Source organism: Stegostoma tigrinum, unplaced genomic scaffold, assembly GCF_030684315.1.
Source record: "Stegostoma tigrinum isolate sSteTig4 unplaced genomic scaffold, sSteTig4.hap1 scaffold_67, whole genome shotgun sequence".
NCBI lineage: Eukaryota > Metazoa > Chordata > Chondrichthyes > Orectolobiformes > Stegostomatidae > Stegostoma > Stegostoma tigrinum.
The window spans coordinates 2,253,736-2,268,230 of NW_026728611.1; the positions used below are offsets into that span (position 1 = coordinate 2,253,736).

At 43.6% G+C, this 14,495-nt stretch overlaps 1 non-coding gene across 1 annotated transcript; it reads right to left on the reverse strand.

Annotated features, from left to right (window-relative positions):
* Positions 1-7,553: 7,553 nt before the first annotated feature.
* On the reverse strand, positions 7,554-7,635 carry trnas-gcu (transfer RNA serine (anticodon GCU)). Its single transcript has one exon. It is a non-coding gene; the product is annotated as a tRNA-Ser (tRNA).
* Between the last annotated feature and the right edge of the window lie 6,860 nt (positions 7,636-14,495).

Consider the following 14,495-nt stretch of genomic DNA (forward strand, 5'->3'; position numbering starts at 1 on the left):
TAGCGTGATTAAAGGGAGCCAGCATGGCTTTGTGAAGGGCAGATCATGCCTTACAAATCTTATTGAGTTCTTTGAGGAGGTCACGAGACAGGTTGTCGAGGGTCGAGCAGTGGATGCGGTGTACATGGACTTCAGGAAGGCATTTGATAAGGTTCCCCATGGCAGGCTCATTCATAAAGTCAGGAGGTATCGGATACAGGGTGATTTGGCTGCCTGGATTCAGAATTGGCTGGCCGGCAGGAGGCAGAGAGTGGTTGTAGATGGTAAGTATTCTGCCTGGACGTCAGTGCTGAGTGGTGTCCACAGAAATCTGTTCCTGGGCCTCTGCTCTTTGTAGCTTTTATAAATGACGTGGATGAGGAGGTGGAGGGGTGGTTTAGTATGTTTGTTGATGACACAAAGGTTTGAGGTGCCATTGCTAGTATCGAGGGCTATTGCAGGTTTCAGCGAGACATTGGCAGAATGCAGAGCTGGGCTGAGAAATGGCAGATGGAGTTCAACGTAGATAAATGTGAAGTGATGCATTTTGGAAGGTCGAACTCAAATGCTGAATATAGGATTAAAGGCAGGATTCTCGGCAGTGTGGAGGAACAGCGGGATCTTAGTGTTCATGTGCATAGCTCCCTCAATGTTGCTACCCCAGTGGATAAGGTTGATAAGAAAGCATATGGTGTTTTGGCTTTCATTAACAGGAGGATCGAGTTTAAGAGCTGCGAGGTTTTGCTGCAGCTCTGCAAAACCCTGCAGAGACCACACTTGGAATATTGTGTCCCGTTCTGGTCACCCTATTATAGTAAAGATGTGAAGGCTTTGGAGCGGGTGCAAAGGATGTTTACCAGAATTCTGCCTGGACTGGAAGGCTTCTCTTACGAGGAGAAGTTGACTGAGCTCGGACTTTTCTCTCTGGAGAGATGGAGGAAGAGAGGTGACCTGATTGAGGTGTACAAGGTAATGAGAGGCATGGATAGAGTCGATAGCCAGAGACTTTTCCCCAGGGCAGGATTGACTGCCACGAGGGTTCATACTTTTAAGGTATTAGGAGGAAGGTATAGAGGAGACGTCAGAGGGAGGTTCTTCGCTCAGAGAGTTGTGGGCACATGGAATACTTTGTCACTAGTAGTCGTGGAAGCAGAGTCATTAGTGGCATTTAAGCCACTGCTGAACATGTACATGATCAGCAGTGAGTTGAGGGGAATGTAGGTTAGGTTATTTTATTTTTGGATTAGGATTATTCCACGGCACAACATCGTGGGCTGAATGGCCTGTACTGTGCTGTACTTTTCTATGTTCTATGTTCTATATCTTATAGATAATATCCCAGAGTCACCAACTCCATCCATGGATATGTCCTGTTCCACCTTCATGACAGACTCAGCATAGTTGGCAGCACAATGTGACATACTGGAGGAAATTAACTTGGAGTTCTCAACATGGCATCCTGATCCCATTCAATCTCAGGACATCCAGTTTAACATGGACAAGGAAACTGCCTGTTGATTCCCGCCGACTGTTCTCTCTTGGCTGATGAATCAGGAGCCCTCTATGTTGTACAACACTTGGATGGAATATTGGGGTGGGTAATGATGAACTCTGCATTGGCGATTTCAATGTCCATCACTAAGAATGGCTCGGCAGCAGCTGTTCAAGTCCAAAATCAGAGTTGTTCGATTGGGCCTGCAGCTGGTGCGAGCCAAGAAGAGGGAAAACATGCTTGATCTGATCCTCACCAATCTTTCCTCAGCAGACAGATCTGTCCATGACAGTAACGGCAGGAGGTGACCAAAATATAATTCTTGAGGGGACGTTGTCTCGCCTTCACATTGTGCACGCCACCCATTGCGTTACATGGCACTGTCACCACGCTAAATGGGACAGACTGCAAAGAGATCTAGAACTCAGCTTAGGCAAAATGTGGAGGTGTCGACGATCAAAAGCAGCAGAATGGGACTTCAAAGAAGACACAGTTGTTGCTTGTCACTGGTAGAAGATAATTGGAGCACGGTTTTAGAATATTTATCGACACGTGCATGTGGTTTTGATTGAAGCTGAGAGCTCTGTAATTTGGTCACAATTTATGTATAGGTGTACGTTCGCTCTACTTTTTCTCATGCTGAGTTTGCAAGAATATTGTTATCAGAATCCTGGGCCTGAATGTTCTGGATATCCACAAAATGTTTAATGATTGGGAATATTTTCTCTCAGCTAATTGATGGGGTGTAAATGTGTGACCAGGCAACAGTGGAAATTTCAACTCATTAGATACATTGGTTAACAACTGTAAAAACAAAAGCTCAGCAGCTCTGGCAGCAACTGTGAAGGGGAAAAAAAAACAGAATTAACGTTCCGGGTCCAGTGCCCTTCCTCAGAACATTTCTGAGACCCAAAACATTAATTCTGTCTTTGTCCCTGATTTACAGCATCCACAGTTGTTTCTGTTTCTTTTTGGGTTACAGCTGAACATGCTGATTAAATGCAATACACAGACTGATGGGAAACAATCTGTAAGTTCCAGGAAACCAGGTGTCGGCCAGTTCAGACTTCATATTGCAACTAACAAAATGACAATTTTCTTCTGTCAGTTTTACTATTCCAAAAGAAAGGTTGGGACATTCATCACGGAGACATTTGCTGCGATCGGGCTGTGATTTCACGTGGAACTTCTTTGCTTTAGGCATTGGCCAGGTGATCAAACAATGAGATTATAATTCAAAGCAGGGGCGGGGCTGTTCTATTTTAATGTTTTTGACATCGCGTCTGATCATTTCGGACTTTAATCTACTGCCCACAGTCATCATTATCTAACTTGACGGGTGCTGAACTTTAAGAGAGAAGAAAGGAGGGTGCCTCGAACTTGTTTAATTTGTAGATTTTGTATCGCATTAAATGATTTCGGTTGGCCATCCAGATGGTTCCTCATGAGAATCTGAAACTTGCATACAGGCAAAAAAGGGCTTCTCAGCGCGAGTTAGCAACCAAATGGCTTCTAGCCTGGGAACTGTAAATTCTGCTAGAGCTGCTCTTTTCGCCTAGGAACTGTGAGTTCTGCGAGAGCTACATAAATAATGCAGGAATGATAAGATAACGCAGTACTAACCATTCTAGCTGCCCTTCAGTTGCAAATATTGTGGCGCTATGTGGTGAGATAAAAAGTAAACTATGTGTTGTGACGTAAGTTGTTTACCAGTTAATGTTATAGGATTATGTAACTGTCAATGAAGCAATATCATGTATTGATTGTTTGAATACACTGTGCGATCGCACCATGTACCCTGCTTTAAGAAAAGTATAAAAATGTCTTTGTATTAACCTGTGGGTTGCAGCTCCTCCAAGGAGTACGGAAGTGCTCAACTTCTGTGTTTTCTGGATGATCTGTACCCGGCCGATTGAAGAAATAAAGAGTCAAGTCTTAAACAGCCAGACCGAGTGCGAGTATTCATTGACTGAGCGCGGAACCAAGAGACCCCACCGGGAGTCCAGATTTACATCTGGTGCTGTGACTCAGATTCGGTATGGATGGATTGTGGACAGTGGCGTAAGAGCCTTGAGTCCTCCACTATTGAGTGCAGAGGAATCGGCTGGCCAGACGTGAGTATTTTCTCCATCTGGTTTTCCTCTCATTCAGGTAGTAGTAGACTCGACCCTTCACTGTCTTCAGTCCAAGTCCAGCATGAAAAATGCACTGGTCTGGCTGTAGTGGGACAGAGAATAAGGAGTAGTGGACTCCGTATAAGGAATAAGGGGTAGTGGACCCCACACAGAGAATAAGGGGTAGTCAACCCCACACAGAGAATAAGGGGTAGTGTACCCCACACAGAGAATAAGGGGTAGTGGACCCCACACAGAGAATAAGGGGTAGTCGGCCCCGCACAAAAGTCGAATTGGGGATCCGAGACATGTTAGTATAGGGAAAACAAGGAGTAGTGGACTCCGCTTAAAAGTCAGATTGGGGATCTGAGACAAGTTAGACAAAACCAAGGAGTAGAGACGCAAGGGACTGAAAGATAAAATAGTCGGGACGGGGACTTAAACCAGGTTAGATGGGCATTATTTGCAGTTATTTTAAATTAGTCTATTTAAAAACGACTCTAGGGAGTATTGTGATACATTATAACGAGGCTGATAGGGTTTTAGAATATTGGCAAGGTTTGTGGGACTTGATAGATGCCTTTTGATGATATACAGCTAACGTTGTGAAAAGTCTTGAAGTCAAGTTTAAAGGGGGGAGGTTGGTTAGGATGGGTAATAGTATAGTTGAGACGGACAATCCGTCTTCTACACTGGTGAAACTGTGTGAAGAGTATCCGGATAAATCTGGGGCCTAGTGCACACTTTCTGGAGCTCTAAATAAAGGATTAGAGGATGCACAGTGGCCAATAGGTGGCCCCAAAAATAATAAAGTGGTTAAATCAGCCCAGCAATTGACTTGGCGACAAAACATGGGCTCAAAAAAATGAAAGAATTGGTTGGACTGTGGTGACAATTTTGTGATGAAAGCCACAAACAATCGGTATTAAATTCATGGCAGGATTCTGCCACCAAATTAGGAATTGAACTGACCGATAATGGTACCTTAAAATTAAATGAGGTCCTCAAAGACAAATGTGTGAGAGTCAAATGTCAACGGAAACAAACAGAAAAGTCACCGGTGATGATTGGTGTTCCTATCTGCGCCTCGCACCCCTAAACAAGAAGTTGCGTTTAAAAGACCGGGAGGTTTGAGTCCCCCAGTGGCAGGAAAAGTAAAATCCTGGAGGTTTGCAGGTAGAAAATGAAATTAAGTCTTGAGGGGTTAGTATAAGACTGGTAAAGTAGAATGAGTATTCGGCGATAAGGAGAGGATAAGTGCAGTGTCTGTCTGTTTCAAACACCCTGCCTTATACCGGTTGTGAAGAGGGGAAATCCCCTATGCCAAGGTCAGGACCCTGAAGTGGGTGTTGACACCAAGGACACTGGTGTCGTATATAGAAATAAGGAAAAAAAAACTAAAAGCCCTTAAAATGAGTCAAACCTTGAAGAACTTTAATATGCACGTGGAGAAAAACTGCTGAGGAAATAACAAACAAATCTAAACTGGCGAGCTGGGAGAATAATACACGTTGAAGAGGGATTTGAGGATGTGATCATGAGGGAAACTTTAAGTCGTGGGAGTTGCTGAAGCAGCAGTGTGAGGATCATGATTTGAGTAAAGCAGAACAGGAAAGATTGAGAAAGGAAATGCAAAATGAAGAATTAGGAGTGAAAGGCCAGACTGAATTACCGTATGGAAATAAAAAGGAGGTACCCCCTGACATATCTGGCTTGCCGGTGTTCTTCCAAAGTAATGACATAAATGAGTAAGACAAGGAGGACAGGAGAAGGAAGTAGGCAACTTAAAAGCAAATGTTACATGCAACATGCAATATGAAACAGCAGAACATTCCGATCCCCAAAAAATTCTACTGTTATCCAAGATCATGAGAGCATTGCATTCATATCTGTAGGAAATTCTGTTTGAGTTTCAATTTGTTAATTTGATCTTCCCTGCCCAATTTATACTTCTGCAGAAAGATCTAAAATATAAAGTAACATTTGGCTCAACTCCAAATAAGGATGTGATTTTAAATCTTCTGGCAAACCTCACTCTAGAAACATTTACAAATTAACAAATCTTTCAGAGATTCTGCCAATACTGAGTTGCAGATCTGATGAATTGGTTTAAACTCCCTGTTAACAATGCAGAGAATTAGCTGGGTTAGATGTGCCTTATAATACAGCATCAAGGGGCAACTTCCTAGCAGAAGTTATTGTAAAAGAATACAGTAACCTGCCTTTCGTTACCCACGTTGGGACACTAAAGGAATATAATTCCTTCTTGTAGTCATTTTCAGATTAAACATTAGTGATGCATTTGTGCTGTTGCCTAGCACACCACATTTTAGGTATAAGCCACAAGATAAAGAATACAAACCCACGGCTTGTACAGACCCTATCTCCTGTCAGACTAGTTCTAAAACTAAACAGAGAAACAGGAAACGGAATACGGAACAGACTGCTAGTAGACAAAAGCAGGCAGGTCAAGATTATTTTAAAACTCACGGGGCGGCCCGAAAAAAAACTCCTCAGGTACACCCATCCAGAATTCCCTGTATGTTAAAACCCTTCTCCAGGCAATCCTCCCTAAACAATTGGCTAATATCAAATGCACTACCCATGTCTCCGATGATTCTGTAGTTACTTAGGGTAACACTCGGGTTGATCAGGCTGCCGCAGATCAAACTTTTCTTGTGCGCTCTATGAGCAAGCAGGTAAAACATTGCTTGCTTCCCTCGAACAGAGCACCTGTGAGCATCCTCCATTGTGTGAACGAAAACTGCAACAGGAGCTATCCATTCCAGGTGTGAGAGCAACGGGGTACATGTGAGAGGCTTGATATTCAGTGTTGTTGTTTCACCATTCTCATCATCACGACAGCAAGGTTTAAGAGGTATTTAGATGGACACGTGAACAGGAAAGTAATAGAGAAATACACAACCATTGGGAGGCAGATGGGGTCAGTTCAGTTCAGAATAGCGTTTAGCATAGACCTATGTTGCACTTTTTTTTGTTCCACACTATTGTTGACAATTCTCTGCCTGAAACAACACCGAAAGATGGAAGCATAGGAACAGGAAAATGCCATTCAACCCAACTCCACTGTCTTGCCATTCTTTAAAATCATAGCTGATATGAAACTTCAATGGTTTTTCCAATCCCATCCTCACAACCCACTTTGAGAATCTGGATTTATAGATCTCTAAATATATTCAAAGTGACAAATCAAATTTATAACTGGAATGTTATGTTGGATTTCCCTCTCAACTATGCAGGTTTGTGGACGAGCATTCATCTCTGGTCGAACGATTATCTCAAAACTTATGTGTGCTGGTGAAGACCGTCTGCTGGTCAGCAGCAGGGACTGGAATTCCGGATGACGGGAAGTGCTGATGAAGCAGTTTCCACAAAAAACCATTGATTAATTTGGAACCTGAAATGAAAGTCGTCTCTGGAAGGTTTTTGAACCCACACGCAATCTGCAAATCGCAAATGTTTAGCGATCAACCGCCCTGCCCATTGTGACAAGAGCCACCGTTATGTTGCCCTTGGCTTGTTGTGTTTGCGTCTTTCATCAAGCATCTGTCTCACGGTCGGTTTAGTACGGATTGTCTGAAATATCAGTCAGAACTTTGTGTTAGTTTAAAATACACATCAACAATCCCACTGTATAAACCTGTGCTTCCACTATTTTGTCACATTTATTTTACCAGTTTCTCTTTCATTCGATGGAAATTCATTGGAGCACAACTTGGGAGGAATAATGGGAAGGAAAATCATGTTCCTTATAATTGTTGGAATTCAACCTGCACTTGATTAGATGTTAGACAACAAGTTCAAACTCTTTATTTCACCTTTACAATAAAATCGACTGATCAAGAATCTCCGGCCAGATAAACTGACACAATTGGATTCAAGCTTCACTTCATTTGAAACTCATGATACAGAAAGAAGATCAGCAGCAGTGAAATAAGTGGGAAAAGCGACGAGAGTGGGATTCGAACCCACGCGCGCAGAGCGCAATGGATTAGCAGTCCATCGCCTTAACCTCTCGGCCATCTCGTCAGATACTTAAAGAGGGTGACATGTCATCTCATCAAAACCTCATGTTTCTCTCACTTAAACTGTGCAGAGCAGCAAGTATTTCTCCCTCGTGTTTTTGAAATGATATGCAGCGGGGTATGATTTCCAGAGTATGGTATGACCTGTGGGTCACTCCTATTGTGACACATTGCTGTCATGAGCTGAACACAAATGAAGAAATTAGTCAATGACAAGATTAAGTGGGTTCTGGAGAATGGGTCTGGGTGACATGCTCTGAGGGTCGGTGAGGACTGGATGTGCCCAACGGCATGTTTTCACACTGTAGGGATTCTACGATCTATTGAATTGAATTCAACGAAGAATTGGAGCCGATTGAATGAAAAGCCTGGTGACAGCTGGGACGTGACATTGTCTGTGAGGAATTGTTTTTCAGACTCGAGGAGAGTACATTCTGCTGTTCCCAGAAGTCGGTACTGGGACCAGCTCTCTACTCAACAGATATTAATGGCTCGTACGTGTTTACAGAGCAGACAATTTCGACCTGCTAAACGAGGCAAACCTAACAAATGAGCTGCACAATGCAGAAACTGGTCTTTTGAAATGACACCTGTTGCACTGAACATCGCTGTCTTGTCATTTTCCCGAACCTGACCCTTCAAGCGTCACTGGTCTATGCTAATAAAAGCTGCTCTGGGTGATGTTCACTGTCACAACATCAGCAGTGAACACGCCTCCATGAGCATGCTCTCTGGAATTTATATTGATCCCTCATTGTCTTCCTTTCGCACATGTTATGGGGAAATTGAGTACCACAGTTAATGCCGTGGCCGGATTCGAACAAGAGCAGCTGCAGCCACATCATACAGTAAGGACCACAAAATGATCACATCACTGCACAATGAGGCCTCAGGGAACAGGAAATAAGCGTAGTGCTATAGGGCGTGACAGGAGCAGCACTAGGCACACAACAGGAATACTTGCCAAACAGCAAACTGAGGCAAACACATAATAGGGAGAATCTTTGGAATTCTGAGTCCGGAAAGTCGTGAATACTAAGTACTGAGTTTGTAAAAGGCTGTCATTGATAGATTTCAACAGGTTTTAAAGAAGTCAAGATCTCAGCGAGTAGTGTAGAAAAAATGGTTTTGAAGTCGGAGGCCGTCCAAGATTTCGAAGTGCACTGGAAGTGCTGAGTGTCCGCATCATACTCTGATTTCGTAGTGCTTAAAATGAAGACTTCCTTTCTTATATTCACTTGGTGAATGTGATTCATTTTCATGTGCAAATGTTATTTTTTGCTGGAGTGCAATATTGGGTGTATTTTCAATGAGTGTTTGAGTTTTACAACAGTTATACCAGCGGTTTCCTCAGACCAGGAAGTGACTACTGCTGCAGACGACCATATAATCCTAGTTCCCTGGCCTGGAATCAGAGAAACTCAATGCCCCTCTGTTCTATATTTTCGAGTAAATCTGATTCTGACCCTAAATCCCGAACCCTGCATATGCCTGATAAATGCTAAACCACTTGTTTCACAGAATCATTGTAAATCTCCCTTAAAAATATTCATGGACATTGCAGGAGATAACCTGACATTTTCCCAAGACTGGATAAAATGGAACAGAATGCTTGATTAGTGTGGGTTTGTTCTCCTTGGAACAACGGAGCCTAGGGATTGGGAGATTTATAACCACACAATAACATTTATAAACATTTAATATTCTTTGGAACATTGAAAGAGTAGATATGGACATGTGGTTTGCTTTAGTGTGAGAGTTGAGGGCCAAAGGACACTATTTCAGAACAAGGCATTGCCCATTTAATTCTGAAACGAGGAGGAATTGTGTTGCTCAGAACCCAGTAATTGTTTGGAATTCTCTCTCTGAATTGTTGATTACTTTCAAGCTGAGCTAGACGGATGTTTAATCAGTCAGGAGACCAAGGGTTCTTCACGTGGGGCAGGAGATTGGAGTTGAAGATTATCAGAGCAGCCATGACAACATTGAATAGTGGAGCAGACTCGATGAGCCGACTGGCTTACTTCTGTTTCTGCATCAATTTGCCGATGGTCTCAATGATCGAAAAGTTTAAAATTGTGAGGGAGTTGGATAAAATGGTTGAAAAGGTCTATGTATTTGATCAGATAGATCAGGTACGAGCTTCATTAGCCGATGAAGAACAAATGTGCTGTGATGTGGATACAACAAATAGCACTCTACACACTACAGATTGAAGAAGTAACGGGAGGGAAAAAGGTGTTCCTTTTTGCTATTCCAGTTTAATCTGCAATTTGAACATTTTGTAATTCTCTACGTTTCCTGGTGTTTTAAACAGAGAATTGATAAGCACCTCTCCACCACAAACCACCAACCTCACATTTACGAACTACAAGTGCTGACCAATTGCACTAGGGAAGCTTGTGAACAGCTGATTTGCACAATTTCTTAAAGCAGGCTCTTATTTAATTGCCCTGAACAAACGACAAGGCAGGAACCCTTTCAGTTCACTTTACAGGGGCTACAGCCTCTCCCATTGAATGCATGGACTGTTCACAACCCCTGCCCAGTGCTCTCTTTATTCCCAATGGGGTAAGAGTCTTCCGTAGGTCCTGATCAGATGATAGGTTCCCATCCCTGATGAACACATGTGAATTAGTTGGTGATTTAATGGTAAGATGGCAGCGTTTAAGGTCTCTGTACCCCTGTGCCAGCCCCAGAAATTAGCAGATCGTATACCTTGTGTTCGCAAGCTGTCTTTCTTTTTGAGGTACCTTATGCTCCTTTTTTTTTGTTTCTGGTCAATTTCACATTGTTTTGGAATTAGAGGATGTGCACTCGAGGGACAGGATCTGACAGGATTGCTTCATATTCATGTAAGTTGAATATCAACAGATTTTGTTTATGGAAGGTGGATGCACCATTCACAGTGACGAGAAACTGTGCACAGGTTCAGTCTGTGGACGAAGGCTTCAGGGGATCAACTGCCTTTTTGAAACTAAAGGAATGCCGCACTGACAGGGAAGTGTGGATCTGTGAGGACTGTGGGAGGAGTTACATTTCCCCATCCAAGCTGCAAACACACCACGAAGAAACTGTTCAACTGCTTTGTGTGTGAGAAGGCATTCACAGCGGTTTCACACTGGAAAGGGGCTGTTTCCCTGTGGTGCGTGTGGTAAGGAATTCATTCAGCCATCCCACCTGCTGACACACCAATGGGTCCGCACTGGGGAGAGACCATTCACCTGCTCCAGGTGTGGGAAGGATTTCTCCCGGTCATCCAGCCTGTTGAAACCCCAACAGGCTCACTCCGAAGAGAGACCCTTTTAAATGTGCAGATTGAAGAAGTGCTCTAGAAGCTCAAGGGGACTGATGTACCATCAACATGCTCACACTGAATGGAGACCATTCATGTGCTCTCACTGTGGGGCTGGGTTCAGGACATCATCAACCCTCACTGTACACCAGCAAATACACACTGGGGAGAGGTCATTCACCTACTCTGTGTCTGAGAAAAAAAAAATCACTCAGTCATTTAGCGTGATAAAACACCAGTGTGATCACAGGTAACTGCAGTAATTGCATATTTCTTTTGTTTGTTCATGGGATCATGGCATCAGAAGCTCAGCAACTTTTTATCATCCGTTCTGACTGCCCAGAGGATGGCTCAGAATCAAACTAATTGCTATAGCATGGATTCACATGGAGGTCAGAATAACAATGGCTCCCAGGCCCAATGGCACTGAGTTGATTTTCTGGCCTCTTGTCCTGTTTCTGAAACAATAGTGAATAAATTGTTGCAGTTGATTTAAAAGTGAAAGAACAAAATGGGCTTTATTCTGATTCAGCATGCCCTGCTGTTTTCTCAGTTGTTATTGACAATCTCATGGCCCTCACACCATCACCTGTACCGGAGGGTGTTACAGGAAAGGAGGGTATGGTCAACTGTATCTGGTCACTCAAAGGGGCACAGGACCTGAAAGGGTAACTCGGATTTCTTTCAGAGATGCTGCCAGGCCTGCCGCATTTTTCCAGCAATTTCTGTTTTTGTTTCTGATTTCCCTGCATTTGCAGTTTTGTTTTATGTTTTTTTTTCAATATTCACCTTATCTGTTTCAGGGATGCCTCATTGATAGGTTTGGTAGGTTTTGGAAATTGAAAGTTAGGCTACAGATCAGGCAATGATCTCATTGAATGACAGAACAGGCTTGAGGGGCTGAATGGTCTTCTTCTGTTCCAATAAAAGTTCTCCATCTGCAGCACGTGGCAATATTTCCCCTCACTACTCACTTCACATCCGTGACTGTTACACTACATTCTATTACTGGCTGAACAAATCTCCTGTGTTTGAACTAAGTCTGTTACTATTCAGTGCTCCATCTTTGCCTGCCCGGGTTTGACTCTCGTCAGAGAATGTTGTCTCTACTGCAGATTTTCACCAAAGATCCTCAGGCAGCACCTTCCAAACCCACGACCACTTCCATCTGGAAGAACGAGGGCAGCAGATATTTGGGAAGATCACCACCTCCACATTCCCCTCCAAATGACTCACCATCCTGACTTGGAAATATATCACCGTTCCTTCACTGTCACTGGGCCAAAACCGTGGATTTCCCTCCGTAATAGAATTGTGGGTCACCACACAGCAGGGAGAGTGCTGCAGTTCAAGAAGACAGCTCACCACCACCTTCCCAAGGGCAACTACAGATGAGCAAGAAATGCTGGCCCAGCCAGGAACACCCGCACCCCTCACATTAATAACAAAAGTACCATGTGAACAGTCACAACAGAATGATCCTGGAGTAAAATCCTGGATCCAGGATTCCCTGGAACAAAAGCAATGTTGCTGGAAAAGCTCAGCAGGTCTGGAAACATCTGTGACCCTTCCTCACTCCCCTGGGATCGACCAAATATCTTTATTATTTCCACTTCCTCTTTCATTCTGACTCTTTAATTTCTCAATTTCAGTCCACTCGCCTTTTGCGCTCTTCAAAACCCCCATTTGGGCAATTGAAAGGTGGCTGTAAGTAACACAGGGAACTGGGAAGACGGCGGAAGTATGAGGAGAGGCCACATCAAAGAAAGCTCCCATTCCAACAACAGAGCTTCTCAAAACACAAAGGCAGCATGAAAGCTTGAGCTGAACGAACATGGTGATGTGTGGGCTGTCATGAGGAAAATGTGACCATGATCACAAATGGATAAGATCACAGAATCCCGACAGTGCAGAAAGAGGACATTCAGTGGTTCTAGTCTTCACTAACTCTCTATCCCACCCGACTCCCATAAACCCCACATTTACAACAGCTAACCCAACCACGTAAGCTGCATACTCAGGGACAATTTAGTGTGGCCAATCCACCTAACTTGCATTTTTAGACTGCGGGAGGATCACAGCTTAGCTCTAAAGAGGAGAATTTGTGGATGAACTCTCAAAAAAAACCTCAACTCTGGAACAATTTCATGGTTTTTGTTTCCAAAATTAAAATCTGGGGAAAACTGCAGCCAAAACAATTTCAAATACTTTCTGGAGAAAGACAATTTAAAGCTCTAACCCGGGGGCGCAGTGAGTTGACAGAGGACAGTGACCAGAAATGTAACAGATTCTGTACAATGTGGGGGTGAGACATTGGGCAAAAAGGCAGATGCCACAGGAGGAAGGCAGGAGAGATAATACTGCAGAAATGTCATTCGTCCTTCAAAGCGGCAGGGAATGGAGTTAGGCATGGAAAAGAAACAGATAAACAAAAGATGTGCCTGAAGCCAGGTGTGCAGTGGACACAGAAACAAATTGAAACAAGAAATGTAAACAAATTGGGGCAGAGTTCACAGTCTGAAATTGTTGATCTAAATGATGAGTCCAGAAAGCTGTAAAGTTGATAAAAAGCCAACACACACATGATGGGCCAAGGGTGAATACTGTTGGCCAGCCAACAATACGCACATCGCACAAATTAATAAAGAAAGGTCTTACTTTGCACTGAAATTTTCTAATACTTTTGTTCCAATATTTGCAGCTTGTTTCTGATTATGGCTATAACGTCCAAAATTCAACTTGAGTTTAATACACGAGAGAAATGTAAAATAAGTCAGCTTTGCTTCAAACACATCACTGTAGATTGTTGCATTTGTCCTGAGGTTTGAACAACACCTGCAGCTCAGAAAGGACAGTCTCGGGGTGGGACGGGGAGGGAACACAGTGCTGGGCGAGAGATGGGCGTTTGTGGGAAATCATACGGCAACAACAGATCTTCAGCAAGGACACATCCTTCAGGGTCATGCTGAGGTGGTCAGATGGCACTTTACCCCTTCACGTCTCTCTTCATTGACAGCCAAGCCACGATGTGGGTTAATCCTGCTGTGTGTCAGAAATGTGTCCCAGATACTGTCTTCCATGGCTCACAGCGCCGAGACATGAAACAGAATATTGTTTCCATCTGGGTTTAGAGTCAGAGGAAGAACAACGGAGAATGCTGGAAATGTGTTTCAAATCAGAGATTAGTGCAAATCAATGATCTGTTCCTGACTGAAAGTGAACCGTCGGGCTCAGATTTAGGTTTCTTCTACATTGGTAAAGATAAAGCAGTATTTGGGAAACGTACAACACTGAGACCCAGATAATGAAATGTGAGGCTGGATGAACATAGCAGGCCCAGTAGCATCTCAGGAGCACAAAAGCTTTTGTTCTCCTGAGATGTGGCTGGGCCTCCTCTGTTCATCCAGCCTCACATTTCATTATCTTGGATTCTCCAGCACCTGCAGTTCCCATTATCACTGAGAGCCAGAGCAGTGGGAGCAGGGGTATGAGCAGCCTGTCCCTGCCTCTGCTGTAACCACACAGAATGCACCAGGGTGAAGTGAGAGAAGGGTCTGGGTTAGAAATTA